Here is a 17894-nt window from a genome sequence, read left to right as displayed (position 1 = left end):
TGGGTAAGCATAAGTGTGGGCAAGTCCTGGAAATGACATCCAAAATGCTTGGCTGGTGGACACTTCTAGACCAGTGAATTACTGAGAATTTTCTAATTTTTGGGGAGGATTCATTTTGACAGTTCCATACATTTTAGATCCCTCTCGGAAATTGTGTTCTTCCTTATGACACCCTGAATGCTGGTGAATAATAATACTGATAAGAGTAAAAATAATAATGGTATCTTTCAAGTTAAAAGGTTCTCCATTTTCTAATTTTTACAGTATATTAATATGCATATATCCTACTAGGAAAAAAAATGTATTTTCTTTCTCCCTTTCTCTTCTTTCACTTTTTTTTTTTTTTTTGCTTCTGACATTTTCATGCTTTAATTAATATATATGCACTTCAGTGTGTCAGTAACAAAGTAAAAACATGATTCACAGAGGAAAGATTGCAAGAATAATAAAGAACAAGAGGAATGCTCTAAACAGAGGTGGTAGATCTGTAGATATCTTGAAATTAATTGGGAAGAACAGTAGATTGAAAAGAGCTGCTGGCATTGACTAAAGATGCTCTGGGGAACAGGAGATGCATTTTTGGAAGGTCTGTCTATGGTTATGCTGTTATTAATCAAAGATAATTTTAACTAATTAAAATTTTAGTATAAGAAAATAGTCCTCAGGAACTAAATAAATTATATTCAGGATAATGTAGACTGTTGATTTGAGTCTTATAACAAGGCAATATTAAAATTAAGCTGTGAAGAAAGTAGTTTTTACTGCATATTCATAAATCAGTAGTTTGTCAAAATTTATTATATCAATTATAAGTGAATATATTAAATAAGACCCATTTTTGACCGTAGGTTCCAATATCAATAATGAAGATAAGGATGTCCATTATGTTATATGAGTGAAAAAGAGAATGAAATAAACGGGGAAAAAACTTTCCAATACAATTTCAAAATAAGATTCGTATCTTAAAGAATAAGTTTTGGATAGTAGTGTTACATTATTAACTGTGATCAGTTGACGCTGCAAATTGATTCATTTATACAGATGTAATCAATGTAGCTGGTTATTTGAAAGCATTATATTCCTGATTATAAAACAATGAGCTCATAATAAAGGCATTTAGCAAAGACTGCAAAATTTAAGATAATTATTCTAGAAGTGACAATAGTTCTGGTATTAATGGAGCCTCAATCATGCCCAGCATGAAATGGAAATTATCAACATTTATCTTAATCAAAACACATATATTCTTGACTAAATGCCATCCACAAATATGTACCTGAAGTTTTTATTTGATCAGCGGATTTTCTTTTTAATGTTGGAGTTTACAAATTAATTTTAAATCAACTTTTCCGTTGGATTGAATAATGCTAGTTGGAAATCTCTGTGCTGCCTTGATTGATATGGAATCAGTCTCAAATTTCCATGCAGGACCAAATTGTCAAGCTGCACTGCAGGAAAGAAAACTTAGAAAATATAAGTGTAGTGTACATTCTGTTGTGTTGGACTGAGTATCCCGTTCCTCTTTGGTTATAATGAGATACTCCAATCTGCTAAATTAATGGATGATTACTTAAATAAACACAAGCACTGGAGATACAATCCATAATAGATATTCCATAATGGATTATCTCTGATCTATTTCGGAGTTCTTCACTGGCTCGGTCCAAGACAAAATTACTGCAGAGCAAACTAGCCTTCAGCAATCTGGACACAAGCCAGTTTGTACTTAGACTTTAAGCCTAGGATTTTCAGACTCGGAAAACTGTAGGAGCTTGAAGAGACCTCTGGAGATCATCTAGTTCACCTCTTCTGCAAAAGTAGGTTTCTTCAAGTGGGTTACATGAGAGAGCATTCTGACAGGTTTTGAATATCACCAAAGGAGACTCCACAACCTCTCAGGGCAGCCTTTGATTTTTTTAAATGCGTTGATAAGATATTCTCTCAGTCTCTTGTCCAGGCTGAACAGTCACAAATCTCTCAGCTTTTCTGTATAAAGGAGATGCTCCAGGCCCTAATCTTTGTAGCCCTCTGCTGGACTCTTACCAGCAGTTACCTGTCTTTTCTCGATCTGGTAGCCCAGAATATTGGACATGGTACTTCCAGATGTGGCCTTGCCAGGGCAAAGTAGAGGGGTAGGAGAACATCCTATGACCTGCTAGGTATGCTCTTTTTAATGCATTCCAGGAAACCATCAGCCTTTTTGATCACAAGGCCACAATGATGGCTTGTGATCAACCTGTTGTCCATCATGACACATAGATCATTCTCTGCAGATCTCCTCTCCAGCAGATCACCTCTTAACCTGTACTGACACACACATTTATTCATCTCCAGGTGTAGAATGCTACATTTGCCCTTGTGGAATTTCATATGCTTCCTCTCCACCAAACTCCCCAGCCTGTCCAGGTCTTGGTATGTCAGCAACTCCTCCCAGCTTTATATCATCAGCAGACTTGCTGAAGTTGTGATATATCCCTTTATCAAGGTTGCTGCAGATGATGTTTAAAAATTTCGGACCCAGTACCGACCTCTTGGGAACACCATCAATATTCTGCACCACTGATCACAACCTTCTGAGCTCTGCCAGTCACAGAATCACAGAATCATAGGGGTTGGAAGGAACCTCAAGAGATTACTGATTCCAACCCCCCCCGCCAAAACAGGTTCCCTACACCAGGTATATGTCACCAGTCAGATGGTTCTCAGTCCACCTCACTGTCCACTCCTCTACCTCTCCCTTCCTAAGCTTGCCTAGGAGGCTGTTTGACAGTTTCAAAAGCCTAGATGGAGTCAAAGACACATTAGTTTCTTTCCCCTCATCTTTCCAGCTAATCATGACAACATGGAAGACTTCCAGATTGGTCAAGCTTGATTTCATCTTGGTGAATCCATGCTGACTACTCTTGATATTCTATTTTTCCACTTGCTTGGAGATGACGTCCAAAAAAAGTTCTTCCCAGTGACGGTAAGACAGAGTGACCTGTGGTTTCCTGAGTCCTCTTTCTTGCCCTTTTTGAAGACTAGAGTGACTTTGTCTGTCCTCCAGTTTTCAGGCAACTTTCCTGTTATCCTTGACCTTTCAGAGATTATAGAGGATTGTTTAACAAACACTTCTACTAGATTCCTCAGCGCTCATGTGTGCATGTGTGCATCACTTCAGGGCTTATGGATTTGTGTGGACTGAGTTTGCCTAGACAATCTCACCACATCCTCCTAGATGTGTACACCTTGTGTCTCTATTTTGGGGTCAGCATTTGACCCAGATATTCACTGATGTTCTTAAAAGTTGGGGAGGTTTTTTGTTGGTGGTGGTGGTGGTGGGTTTTTTTGTTTGTTTGTTTTTAATTTGTTTTTATGGGCTTTAGTTGTTTGTTTCACTTTTACTCCAGGCTTGCTGGGATCTGGTTACATATTTCCTTCTCATAAGTACTGTGGGATATATTTAACTGCAGATTTTGGCTTTGCCTGACATTGCCTGACTGGTAAGACAAAAATATAAAATATATTGACAAAAAAATTTGTTTAATTAAAAACTTAAAACAAAACAAAACAAACAAACAAACAGGTATTAATTTAGTTTGTCATGTGGCCTAATATTATATATTAAAATTGCTAGAATAGTTTAGCAGGATTAATTCAAAGTTCTGTAACTATACCAAGTGTCATAATGCACAATTACTTTGAACTTGGGACTAGATTTTAGATCTTAAATCATTTAAACTGTGCATGTTTAGATACTTTATAGTCTTTAAGGAATCTTAGGATACCTGAGGAATCTACAGAGGCTTAAAATAGTTTATTTCTCAAACTGACAACTGGATTTCAGGCAAGATGCTTTATAATACGTTAAATGCTGTAGATGATTATACTAAAGCATCTTAAGTGTTCCCTGGCTAAATTGTAACAGCTGTACTGTGAGCACAAGAATTTAAACATTTCAGTCTATAACCAAACTGCAGCACCTAAAGTTGACTAAGCTGAATCACAGCTAAGCTATATAACTTTTATATTGCTAAAGTTAAGCGTGATGAATCACACACTAATGAATAACATACTCAGGATGGAACTTTTAATCAAAAATAAGAATATATATATAAAAGAAGCTAGCCAAATACTGTTCTTCAAATGTTCATATCTTCTTTTTTTTCCTTGTCAAATCACAATTTATTATGAGCAGAATAAAATCTTGCAGATGCTGTTGATCTTTGGTGATATTTATTGCAACCTTAAGATACAGACAGGTATATATTTGCTTGTAAAATAAAATGACAACAATAAAAATTAGGCTTTTTGTAAAATCTTTTATTTTAATATTATTTCTTCAATAATGTTCCCTTTTTGCCTTCAGAATTATGTGGTAATTAACAAATAATTTATGTAATATTGCCCTATATAATTAGGGGAAAATCTTGCTTATTTTACTAAGTTAAGTCAAACAAAACATACGAATCAGTGTATGAAGGTAAAGATGAAATAGCTAAGCCCCAGCTCCTTCCTTATGAGAAAACTTGGCTGAACAGTCAGTAGTAATTGAAAATTATCAATCATGGACTTCTCTGGTCTCTAAATTTGTAGAACAAACTTTAGGTAGAATCTGTAACACACAAAGATCAATATAATTACAACTGACACAAGGTACGAAGAGAGATTAACCATATATATGTAATGTATTTTTTTTCCTAGATACACAGATTCTTACAAAATGTCTAAGTTTCCAGAAATCAGCTGTGACCAGGTTTTCTTAGATTGTAGATTGTATGCATCAGGCTGGTAGATGTGTCTATTAAGGTTTTTGTTTGTTGGGTTTTTTTGTTATTAAGTTCTGAAGATGAGTATTAGGAGACTCATTCTGCTGCTTTTTCACATTTACCTCCTGCTGATCTAGGCACCTTTGGCTTTCTGCATAATCAATGGAGATCTTCATTTGAACTTTGAAGATTCAACACAGCATTTTGGGATGCCAAGAACAGTTCAACTGCAGACTAAGACACCAAATTTATGTGACTAAATATTGACATATGGATGTGAATTGGTTCTTTAAACTCTCATTAAAGTCAATGAAGGGCTAATGATTACAGACAATGGAGAACAGGAAAATGTGCAACTAAATTTTAATTGACATTTAGCAAGAAACTCATTTTTAAAACATAATTTTGCTTTCAAAACATATCATATTGGACCTCTATTTGACAATCTAGAAGCGTGCAAATCTTTAGCAAGTTCTGAGCCCCATTGGTGTCCTGTTTGCCTGAGATACTTTAAGGCAACTCCAATGTCATTTATATGCTAGCATAGATCTTGTTTTTCATTGAATGTATCTGGAACTTGGATTCTTTGTTCACCTTGGGACAACTATTTTTGGAAATCTTAATCTCTAAATAAACCCTGTCCATACTTAGAAAGAAATAAAACGTGTTTTAAAAGTTTTATTTCTTCCCATTGACTGTAACAAGAATCTAGGACACCTTGTCTAAATATATCTGAAACTATAGACAGCTGCATTTCCTCAGATTAATTCCATACTTTTAGTCCTTCATATTCCATTGCTGTAAAATGGCAGTTTCATTGATCTTTCAAAACTGAGGGTTTTCTGCCTCTTGCCACAGCTGTCAACACATCTAGAAGACACTTGCCCCACACTGAGCTCCCAGAACCCAAAGGTACCCTCCATAACATCTGTGAATCTGATTCCATAACCAGAGGTTCCTATGGAACACAAACATATTTGGTTCCAACATTATGCCTTGGTTTTGGAATTATGTTGCTAAAATATGGAAGTTTTAGTTCTTAACCTCTTCAAGACATTAAGAGCATAAATGATAGTATGAAAATATGTGAAGTAGCTTCCTATCTCAGGAAAAACTCCTATAGTATGAAAACATGCAGTAGTATTCTATCTCTTGAAAGCTCCTATTTGCAGAATAGTCATATCAAATCCAAATAAATGTTTTCCTCCTTTAATGCATTAATATTTCATTTATTATACAAAGCTGCATAGTACTGTCCCACTCCAATTATATGAGAGGTTCTTTTGATATATGCATACCTGACAGCGAGGTTAAGACATAAAGGTTCAAATGTTATCCTGACCAGTTTATTATGAATCCTAGTCACTAAGAGAGATTGGAAAGACGGGTAAGGGAAAAAATAAAAGCAAGCAGTCTCTGTAGAAAGCGAGAGAGGTAATCACGACCGAGATTTCCACTGTTGCTTGTAGTTTTCCATTGATCCCAGAAACCCATCCAATCACTGCGGGGAATGGGAGAAAACCAGGAGACTTGGCAGCAAACAGGCCCCAGGGGTTATTCCCTAAGCGATGGTTTTTTTTTTGTTTTGTTTTGTTTTTTTTTCTCTCCGGGAATTCCTTCATCAAGTGGTTTCTTTTCTCAGGGAGTTCCTCTTCAAAGTAGTTTAGTGTGGGCCTATTATCCCCACTTCTCAGGGTTTTTTTCTTTTCTTTCTTTTTTTTTTTTTTTTTGTTATTGTTGTCGTTTTTGCTTTTTTTTCTTTTCTCTATGTTAGTGCGACGTACCCGTCCCAACAGATATGCCAGCAGGGAGTGGTGCCTTCGTTACCATGCCCATCCATTATCACCTTTTGCAGCGGTCAGCTCCTTCAAGCCACCTCCGAAAAAGACTGCTTGTCCTGCTCCTGCTTATCTTTACAATCATAGGTAGAAGAATTGGGGCATGGTGACACCCACCACTTGCTCTCCTAGATAATTTGCAGTTGTCATTACAGTCTTATTACCAAAATGGCCTCACAAAATATGCTTTGAGCCAAGGAAAAGAAATAAAAAGGGTTCAGAAAACCGTCTTTCACAACTACTGTTATAGGTGTGAAGAGAACAATATACGCCAATTGTTGCCAACAGTGAGGAATTTATTGAGCAAGCAATAAACGAGTGAAACAGCACTGGGCTGTTTACTCTAGCATTGTGACTCCTCCAGAGGTGTGCAACGGGGGCCTCCCATCCCCTCTTTTTATTGTCTCTTATCTCTGCATTCATGTCTTATCTTTCTCTTTCGGGGCTGCACCGGCTGTTATTAGCGGGTCATTCTCTGCCTCCTGGTGATGGAGATGATGAAGGCTGTAGTCTTCTTCAGCTCTGATCATGTGCACTCAAGAGAAGATTTTCACTTATTTTCCTTTTGCAGTTTCTTAGAAGGTCACTGCTATCTGTTGTTCATTGTCCAGGTGTTAGAACTAAGCATCGTGGCTTCAATTTGCACAAAGTTTTTAGACAAAACATCTATATATCTATTTTGAGACTTCTACAAACTACATAGTTCTCAGAAAAAAACACTGAAAAACACTGACACATCTGTCTCGAGTCAGTTTGATTAACAAGTACAGAACTTATTTTTACCACACTACCACATAAAATTCCAAAGCAAAAAAAATAATATACTTTCCTCATGAAAATAATTTTGAATTGAGGTTTAGTGGAGATCTTGACAGATTAGAGCATGAATTGTTGAGGAATCAAAGCTAATTAAAAAGTTCCTTTGCACGGTTCAGGAGCAAAGATTAAAATCAATTTTCAAGTTAAAGTCAATAGAATTATTTTTTGGATTTATAGTAATTAACTATATGGCCTGTTATCTTCGCTCAGATTCAAAAGATTAAAGAAAACAATGTTAGAGTGAGAAAGAATAGACCTAAGTTATTTAGTTTCAGAACCATCAGCAATGATTTTAAATCTAATAAACGTTGTCATCTGGCTTCTGTCTCTCTTGAAAAAGGCTTTACTAAATAAAATCCATGCATAATTCACAGAAAATGATTTAGGAAAAAAAAATAAACTTCGCTGAAGTCTGTATTGGAATAGAATTCTCATTTGAAGAGAAGTCTGAGGAGGGTGAAACAGAATGAGGAATTTCATGCTTTATTTTTCACTACATTAGGCAGCCTGTGTGTGACAAACAAAAACAGATCAAGTTTTCATTCCTAATTGGCTCTGATTCCTTATAAATTACTCATATGAGCACTATTCAGTAAGCAAGTTTTAATCATTTTTTGTGATGATATAATACTTCAGGCTAGATATTGTACATCGCTACTATGTTCAACACCACAATTTCCTTCTCATCAGGTTCACTGTTATTAAATTTCACTGAATTGCCCCTACAGAATGGCAAAAAACATTCAATTAATTAACCTCTTTTTTTTTTCATTTCACTAAGAAGTTTGAATTCTATCATATAATTAACGTACCTACTATTTCTAAATGTTCGGGTAGGTCTTGGAAAAGCTGCTTAAATTGAGTATAGTATTTTAGTAATTTTCCAGTGTTCTAAAATCATCAAGTGGAAAATCCTTTACAATAGGTAGATAAGTCTTCAAAATGTAAAGAATAATTTTGCCTTCTCAGGTCAACAGAAGTTATGATTAATCATGGTGTAAAACCTGTAGCTGACTTTCAAAATAGAAATATTTGTTTTGCACTCCAAGTTTATGCTGTTTCTAAACTGTCAGACTACATGCATAACCAAAACTAAAATAAAAGCAATCTTTCTTCTTCATAGGAAAAAGGTAAATAAACAGTGTTATAGCTAGTATTATAAATAAATAAACAAATAAAATGGAAAAAACATGTCTATCGTTAATTGCCAGATGCATGAAAATTTTTCTTTTATAACCACTCTACATAGAAATCTTGTTAACATGCCTTTAATATGTCACCCACACACCCATATATAGATTATCATAACCTGATTTTACTTCAAAATATATTTCTGCAAACTGATGTTCAAATCAAGGACTATGAGACTCTTTAATAGTGAAACTGATATTTGTCTATTTATGATCTTTTATATTAATGTAAAAATCAGCATTAACAAGACATAATTAATTTTGTTTGATTGGTTGGTCATATTAAAACTACGCTCCTGTATGACTTGCGAATCAAAAATTTCGTGCATTCAATGCAAACAATGTAGTAATTGTGGACAAATCTTTGACCACTAGGTTCTGCTCTTAGTTAAATCTCGCTGTTGAATTATAACTTCTAAAACATATGTTTTGAATTGGAACAGAAACATGTATAAATACGCTTTTGAGTGGAGATAAATGGAATTTTTAATTAGAAAGCAGTTATTTCTTGCTGAATATCTATCTGCATAGAAGAAAGATGTCCATGTTAATGTCAATAGAGTGAAATAAAGCAAGAAAATTAGAATCTTAATGTGTATATTTATCATCATTTAAGATAGCATAAGTCATCTGAGAAAAATTTTATGGAGATGGTAGATGTGATACAGGAAATTTAAGAACTTTCTGGGAATACAACTGTAGACCAGACATCATGTTCTAAGACTCCTAAAATGTTGCTGACATCTCTATTTAGGCAGATGAATGAGAAAGACAAACTTAATCAATAACACTAACATCTGTTCATTGAAGATTCCTATGTGAATTCCTATGAGAAGTCATGCACTTTTCTCAATCTGTTAGAAAGTTACATTATTTCTTAATTTTGTCTTCTTTTTAGTGATTTGTGTTGGTTTTTTTTCAGCCAAACTGCATACATGACTTTTCATTCCTATTCAGATAGCTTAAATTGTAAAATAATTTCAATTATTTTCTTCTTTTGAGTCATCCAATCTGTAGAACACAGGCTTTATTTTGAAAGCTAAAAGGTAACAGTAGAGCTATCCCTATTAGCTCACCAAGGCATGTCTTTTACACATACATTGACATACACAAAATGAAAAGAAAGAAAAACAGAACATTATTTAAAACAAGATACTTATGTTTGTCTAACCAAAATAAAGGAATGAGATCTCAGAAATATTTTTTTTATCTTTGAAGAATTATACAAGCCAACTGGAGAAAAAAAATATTAACAGTAAAGGTATTAAAGGTATTAACAAAAATTGTTAGTACCGGTGAGATCTTAAGAAAGTGTGTCTTACATCATGTCGAATGAATCAGTGACTAAATATATAAAAGAAAGGTGCTACATTTGTGCTAAATTAAATTACATGCATGACAATAATCTTTTTTTTTTTTAATCAGTTTCTTTTTCTTTCACTGAAACCACATTCATCTGGAGAGATTGAATGCTTTTGAACATTAAGTTCCAGTCACAAATAGACACTGAATAGCGTAACATTAAGGACTTAAGTTTGAAAGAGATGGTTTTTCACTTTTAGTTTTACCTATATAGTATTTATAGTGGTGTGGTTTTTTTTTTTGTTTTTATTTCTGACTGCGGGATATTTTTTTTTTTGCTTCTATTAAAATATTACTTGATATTCCTTGTGAACTGTTGGCTATACTAAGTCATTTTTCAAGCTTGGTATATTGAATATTATGTTGAATTACTTCTACACTTTAATTTCCATACACTTATAAGCTAGCTTTTCTATATTTCATTGCGATACATCTTATGTCTTACATATTTTTCTGTGTACTTGTAGTGTAATATACTTAAAATTTTTATACACTTCTTTATCTGTTTGGAGATAGTTTAAGATGTATGTGTAATAAAGTCATTACCAGCAGAGAGGTAAAACCTTAGAAAGTTTGTTGCCAACATAAACTATTTCAGACAGGAAAAAAAGGAAATTAATTTAAATATCAGTAAAACTACTGAAACAATTTGTGATTTTGAAAGCCAGCTTTTATGTTTATTTTGAATTTTTTCTAAGTTCTATACTATGTGACATTTCAAACTGTATTGTGTGAACTTGAGTAATCTTACAGGGGCAAATGAAAATTCTCCTTATAAGAAAATACTGACATAAAAACTGGAGTGAATCTCACTCATTCACCATCTTCATGAAATATAGTGAATCAAACAGAATGGATCTTATTTAATTCCATATATTCAGGATCAGTTCCTTAATTTGTTCAAGTAAATAAAAAGTTATTTTACTTGATAGGAAAGAGAGGTCTTATCAATATTTTTGGTGAATCGTGAATTTTCCAATTAGAAATAATGAATGCATTCTGTCTGTGACATGCCTTATTCAATCATAAAAATCAAGCATTAGAAGACAGGCAGTTACAGTCACCTGTTCAAATCATCTGCACATTTCTACAGATTAACAAACCAACCAAATAAAGATTATTTAAAAGGAAATCTTAGCTTTCTATACAAAGATAAATATTTCAAATAGTTGCTTGCACTGCTATGTTTGAGAATGAGAAATAAAGTTATAGAATTTTGGAAGTTTTTTTTTACCAAATGAATAGGATTTATAGCCTAAGAAACCAGGAGGAGGGGGAAAGGAGAGGGTATAGAGGAAAAAGAATGATTCTTATTTATTCATCATCAATACACAGCGTGGGGTTTCTTCAGCGTTGCAAACTTAACCACAAGAACTGAGAATTTACAAGAACAGTGTCTCACTGTACCTTATCTTATATATGTGCCTGTTGCTGTTGCTAGATGCAATGAGTAATTTTCTTACTATGAATTGCTTGATACAATGATCTGAAATACTATAGAATGGCATGTTAGCTCTTCAAAGAAACGTTAGAACTTCATGGACATAAAAATTGTGGATCAGTGGTATATCAAGAAATGCAGCCATGTTGATCCTTATAAATAATTTAAGCAGTTCTCTCAAGCTACCACTCTAGTCATTAATAAATGAAGCAAAGAAGTTATCAGCAAAGGTAGGATTTATCTTTTATTGTACACAAGTACTTTACTTCTTAGTGAGCATATGTGAAACAACAGGGTACTTCTAAATGAAAGTTATAATTTTAGAGTTTGGATAATTTCATTTATGTAGACATCTAACTTTTAATATTGTTCTCAAAGTTTCCACAAATTAATAGTCATTGATTTTTTCCAACAGCCAGATTTTGTCCGAGAAAGCTTTTCCCCAGACAAAAACTAAGCATATGTCTCACTGCTAAGCACAAGCTTTAACACAGTAAGATATTTATTTTTAGTTTAACAAATCTGCAAACGCAAGAGAAAAATAAGCTTTCAGATAGATTTCTGAATTCACTTAACCAAAAAGTTTCATTTTATAATCAGATTATGAATTATACTGCCAATTAATCTGCAATGCGGCTTAATCCTTTTTCTTATCTTAATAAAAAGTAAAGTATGTTTTACATCCTCAGTGAAAAAGCATTTCAAGAGTTTTTAGCACAGAGGCTTAGAATCATCATGTACATTCTCCTACGTGTATCTACAAGTTAATAACTTGATCTTGCAATAAATTTCGTGCAGGCAGAACATGACTTTTAATCCCTCTATGCAGCTGAAAACTTATATCAGCAAGAGGTTATTTTAAAGATAAGTACTTTATTTGACTGTCATTACCACAGAGAAAATAAGGAAGAAAAGACAGGAGAAGAAGAAAAAAACAAAAACACACAGACACAAACACTTAACACAGGTAGATTTATTTTTTTCTTTTTCCTTTTTTCTTTTTTTTTCTTTTTTTCATTTTTCTTTTTTTAGTCAGAAAAGACTGTCAGGAAGAAACATGAGTTTCTAAATGTTTTAATTAGAAGTTAAGCTATTAATGTAGGCAAAAAGTACTCCTGTCCTTCTCATTCTTCCTTCAAATTTTCTGGTTCTTCTTTTTCATTCCTGGTAACTGCGCAACTGAAAACTCAGAAAAATGAGTAATTCAATTAACAAGCTAATATCTATTCTTAATTTTGTTTATAGTTATAATTATTATTTTAAATAAATAATAATATTAAAATTATATAAATTATATAAAAAGTGATATTTTATCACAGGTGGCAGAATTGACATTAACATAGTAATATGAATGCTAAAATGGTTACAGAATTATTGCTTTAATAATCAAATAATAGCTGTGTCTTTGCTGATTACTTGATGCTCCTCTTTAGTAAGCTTCATGGTTAAGCTGTGGACACTTTATAGTTGAATATGAATACTGAACATATCAATTATTATGTTGATTTCAAGGAAAATCCATGCAAAGCTTTTCTCTGTCTAATCAGATCTCTTTCTGAAATTTGCAACACATTGACATTTTTTTAACACTTTCATTTACATTTACATTTACATCAAAAAGTTGCAATCTTTTTTGTTGCTGTTTAAAAAATATCACTGCCGAGAGGGCACTATATATACTGCATGTATATATATTCTATAGTAGAAATTCACTGTTTATCTTGTTCTACATCTTGTGCTCTTAATAGTTTTTCACATATTCCCACATTAACTTACTTTGTTCACGGGAGAAATTTGAAATATATAATATAAAAGTTACTAACTGCTGCTAACACAACTTTTATCCAGCTAACTGAAACTTGTATGTTTGTCTCCATTCAACTTTATGAAGAGTTCCTGGAATAAAAATCAACTGACTAAGCACTTTTTTCCCCTTAAAAGCCATATTATTTTATTACTCTGTTGGAAATAGTGAGTTTTCTTCTCATTTGTACTGTCTTCACTTTCAGATTAATTTTATAATTTGCTGAGTTCACAGTACACGTGGTTGAAATTTTCTGGGTCTTAGCTTAATATTGTCTTATCAGTATTTTAATCCATATTTAAGATAAACTGGCAAAATGAAAATTCTGCTTTTTATCTGCTGTTATATATTCCTATTATCCTTTCTGAACAGTTATCAGATTCTGCTATTCCCAAATTTTAGTGTATTTATAACATTTTTCCATATGCCAAATTTCCAAATTAGAAAGAAATACAATGGTGTGGTAAACATCAAGAAGCAAAAGGCTGTAAATTTTCTTGTTTTGTATATATGTATGTGTGTGTCCAGGCCCGAGATATACTATATTCATTCACTTGGAGAACTGGAACATATACATCAATAAGTGAGATGGACATGTGAGGAGCGAAAGCTTAATAAAGTGATTTTTACTAATACAATGGAGTTTGTGCACAAATACAGTTTAATTTTGGTAAGGAGACTTGTAAAATTGTAAAGGGAAGACAAAATGGAAGTAGTCTGAAATAGTGTCCTTTGAAACCATGCCCTATTTCTTCTGCAGGAATGGATGGAAAGGCCAATACCACTTCAACATCCCTTAGAATAGTCAAATGTAAAGGAAAGCACTGGTAAAACTATGCATTATAGAAAGATACCAGAATGAAGTCATTAGTCATTTCCAATACATACAAACAAACAAACAAAAACATTGTCAATAATATTTTAAGGTTTTTAAGCATGTGGTCAGCAATTCTCTGACTGGGAAAATTGGCAAAAGACAATTCTCTGTTTAAAATAGATCTATCAATATGTTCAATAAAATTATGTAAATTTGACCTGAAGCTTTACTTTTCATATTTCACCTTTAAGACCTTCTGTTCCTTGTGTTCTCTTAGGTTTACCCTTATTTTTATTCCTTAGTGCAAGTATCTTTCAGTTCCAGAACGTGACAATCTTAGCAAGATTAAAATGAAAATGCATGGTTCTGATTGTCTAATCAGTTGCAAAAGAAAATGTTTTATTTTCAAAGTGTATCCAAGGACTGTCTTCATGATATGGAGATGAATAACATCTGTCTCTTGATAGAGTGAGAAGAGTTCAGTAGTCTCAGCTAGGTAGGTCTGAAACATCCTGCACCAAGTCTGCCAGCTCCCTGGGTGCCTCAAGGACTTCCACATATGTGGCTTGCCTGCTTCTCTGCATCTGAGGCACCCTAGGTGTCCTGTGCTGGGCCATGGGATTGACATGCCTAATCTATATTCTTACATAAGAATAAATCAGTGTATTTTCAAACTGTCTGCAGAAAAATGAACGGAATCATCCACTATGTGTCTTTCTATAGAATCTCTTCTGCACAGAAAAATAAATGAAATCATATTATAAACCTGCAAGAGTTGGGGACATGATTAAAGAAGGCAAATACACATTTTGTGTGGAGTAGACAAGATCAGGTATAGGGAATTAGTGAGCAAATACAACATCTCAAAATGTCTATTCAAATATAATATACATATTTTGGGTTTTGGTGAGGAAGATAGCAGTGAATGGATATGAACAATGTAATGAGAAACATTTTTGATGCTTTGAGTGACTGCTTTATCCACAGGAAACAAATACTGTTCATAATACAGATGGGTTACACCGAACACTTCACAACTACATACAGAAAGTTGAGTAGAAAAGAAGGAAAAATGAGAATTTACCCCAAATACACATGCAGTATTAAAAAAAAAAAAAAGAGTTGTTCTCCGGAGTTCAATATAAATGCTGTGCTTTTAAATTATATAGTTATCTGATAAGCTCAATGAGATATATTTAAATGGGTGTACATATGATCTTTTTTTTTTTTATCTTTGCAGTAAAAATGAGAATAAAGAATAGATAGAAACCATAAAGTGTCTGAGGCTTTATATTATTATGAATTTGAGGAGGAATAAAATAGTCTGCTGAGGACACCTGTCTTCCTGCATCTGTGCAGTACCATAACTTTTATTTAAAATAAGTGTGGAAGATTGAGCAGACCTCACCAAATCTCATGTGAGTTCAGATCAATTTCTTGTAGGAGAGAAGGAGCACATGTTCAAGTCATCGCATTGCAACTTAATGCTGCAGGAACTATTTTCCTCTTAATTGACTTCTAAAGCAGATAGTTTTCCCCACTGCACTGGTAAAGCTACTGCAAAGTCAGGACTGAAGAATATTTTTCCCATTCTCAAAAGACTGCAGACAAAATCTGATGACAGTGTGATGTCCTGCTTCAACAGAAAGATCCTACGTTTAAGTAACATTTAATTTCTAATTTCTCAGGGACTAAGGTTTTTCCAGAATGACTTCAAAATTGTTTTTTCTTTTTACAAGTAAAATATACACACATAAATATCACAATTAGAATGGATGTTTGTTTAAGAAACACCCTATTTATCAATATCATTAACACACTGATTATTGAAATAAATTTGTGAAGGCTTAGTTAAAATATTTTCTTTTATAACAGGAAACAACTTAAATATGAATTCCACTTTGAAATATGAGATTTATCAATTCAATGTGATGCTTCCAAGAAAAGAAAGATGCCCAGTAGATGAGCTCAAACTTTGTTTCTTCATCAGGTTTTGCTATGTTTAATCTCTTCAAATATTGTACAGATGACACTATATAAGCAGGAAAAACTGTATTTTTACGACTTCTAGTACTAAAGTATCCTGACAGGTTGCATTCTCATCATTTACCCTGTATGATTAGACTGATGTGTCTTGTGATGAAAGTTGGTTATGCTGTTGACAGTGAAGAGTGTACCTGTTTGTACTGTCAAAATAATACATTGTTTCACTGATAACCTGCTCAAATGCACACATTTTATTTATTGCATGTAGATAATAAGAGGTGAAAGTGTAATATGAAGATGTTCTACTATGCAGTGCGTGAGGGTATATGCAAAGGACTTTTCAGATATGAGAAATATCAGAATTTGGAACATCTGAAATTAGTATTAGTATTAGCTTTCTGATGCTATATAGATAATGATCAAAAGCCATTGAAGTTAACAGCAGTCTAACCAATGTTTACAGTAGGTACACAATCAGCTCTATTATACATATGTACAAATGATTTGTATATTATGTATATAACTTAATTGATCCCCAAACAATACTTGTCATTATATTTATTGAATCATTGTAGAATACATTGCACTGATTCTGAGGACTCCACTTTGATGAAAAGCGAATCAGATTCTTAAATGGGAGAGATAGAAGGTCATAACATTAGAGAAAAAAATAGTAACTAACAAGATTGTAAATTTATTTTGTACGTGCAAATTATCCTGCATATTACTGAAATAGATGCTCAGTTTAATTAATATTGTTGGCCAATAAATTACATTTTGAATCATTTGGGCAATATAGAGTATGTTTTCTTGTCTGTTTTCAATGTATTTTATCTACATTTTATTCTAGTCTCATTAAAATTACATTAAACTCATATATGTTACATAACCTATGAATTTAAAAGTGTATATTATTTACACATAATTAGTAACAATAGATTAATTTAATTTTGTCATGGTTACTAATGACATAATCATTTTGCTCACAAATCATTATTATTATTACTACTACTACTAATATTGTGATAATTGCCTTGGGCAAGCACACTCTATTCTTTTGAATTCTGTAAGCTTATGCATTAGAAAGCTAAAATGATTCCTAGATATAACTATGTACTTATTAAAAAAAAAAACAACCATGAATAAATATGGATTAATCAATGTACAAAACCAAAAGTGATTCATTACAAAAAAATTTTGAAACTATTTTTGAAATTTCAGGACAAATAGAATTTACAGTATCTGTATTCTATTAGTTTTTCACTGTAACATTCAATTCCTTACTGTAAGTATCTATATAATAATTACAGTAAACTATCCTTGGATAATTTAAGTTACAACTAAGTGAATGTTTCACATCACTACTAAATGAAAGAAATTTAAGTATAAAAGTTGAATCTGAAGTTCAGGAAGATGGGAAATTAATTTGAATTGCATAATAGTCATGATGAAAAATAACAGTATAACCCACAATTTAGTGTGTAATTGTACTTCACCATGAGCTAGGATTAGCAAATATGAGGACAAATGAGGTGTAAAATAAAAATGTTAAAATTTGTTATTGATCCCATATTAAAGCAGCTGAACATGAGTGCTATCTGAGAGAAGAAAAACCGCAGCCAGCTACATAATATACACCAATAGAGTAAGATGGATTACATGGTGTCTGCATAGTATGTATATGACTATTCTAAAAGATTACAGCTATTAGCTTGGAGCTGTCTGAAATTAATTTTGAATAATCATCTTTTATGTTCCTTTTTGCATTTATCACATGAATTAAATTCTGAAAAATAAACATGAAACAAATTTCAGATAGAATTTAAAGTATGCCATCAATTTAAAGCAAGCAAACAAAAAATCAACAACAACAAAAAAACTCAAGTGAA

This window comes from Cyrtonyx montezumae, unplaced genomic scaffold (genome assembly GCF_038088225.1).
Source record: "Cyrtonyx montezumae isolate F1298 unplaced genomic scaffold, pur_monq_1.0 scaffold_3, whole genome shotgun sequence".
NCBI lineage: Eukaryota > Metazoa > Chordata > Aves > Galliformes > Odontophoridae > Cyrtonyx > Cyrtonyx montezumae.
This window is presented reverse-complemented; position numbering follows the sequence as displayed.